The 694-nt window shown below is 24.4% G+C and overlaps 1 protein-coding gene across 3 annotated transcripts in view; it reads left to right on the top strand.

Moving 5' to 3' along the window:
• LOC108752307 (AF4/FMR2 family member 4) overlaps positions 1 to 694 on the top strand; it is a 275,024-nt gene that overhangs the window by 501 nt on the left and 273,829 nt on the right. The gene's annotated exons all lie outside the window — the stretch shown is intronic.

The raw sequence follows: 694 nt of genomic DNA, 5'->3' as shown, positions 1-694 counted from the left end.
TATATATAGAAATCTTTTTCAATTAAAGTATAAACAATAATATAATCCAAACCGATTGATTTTGTGCCAAAACAAAGAGAGTTGAAAAATTATAATTTTGTCATTGGCTTCTGTCGACTCGTAATAATATTTGCTTTATACGAAAGTTTTGTACTTTATACGTATAATAATATTGGTCATGAACAATGTTGAGTTCTTAGAATTAATCGCATAGCGACACGTGTCAATGACACGTAAATATGTATAAGTCCTATATATTGATCGGTAAAACAGATGACTTTAAGATTTCCTTAAACTCGACGAGCCTCGATATTGTCTATCGTAACTTTTAGAAAGTAGCCATCATTATCACGAGAATCGGAAATTTTTTTGAAATTTTTTGATAGAGAAGATTTACATTATTTAGGGTAACACACAAAGTTTGATTAAAAGTGTGTTTATGAAATCATTATTTAAGTAGCAAGATTGATGTAATTTGTTATTGAATTTGTAAGAAAAATTGATGTGTTTAAAAATCTTGAAATTTTGTGATTCGGGTGATGAATCTGCATATATAAATTAAGAATTTTATTTATTATACTTTTTAAATAATTTCGAAAATATGTTAGATAATATTTATAATACATATAATGAATAGTTTTCACAAAAAGATATCAATAATTTTAAATCATTGTTATATATATATATATATATA

This window comes from Trachymyrmex septentrionalis, unplaced genomic scaffold, assembly GCF_001594115.1.
Source record: "Trachymyrmex septentrionalis isolate Tsep2-gDNA-1 unplaced genomic scaffold, Tsep1.0 scaffold6, whole genome shotgun sequence".
NCBI lineage: Eukaryota > Metazoa > Arthropoda > Insecta > Hymenoptera > Formicidae > Trachymyrmex > Trachymyrmex septentrionalis.
The sequence above is the reverse complement of the archived record's forward strand: the minus strand, read 5'-3'. Positions and strand labels throughout refer to the sequence as shown.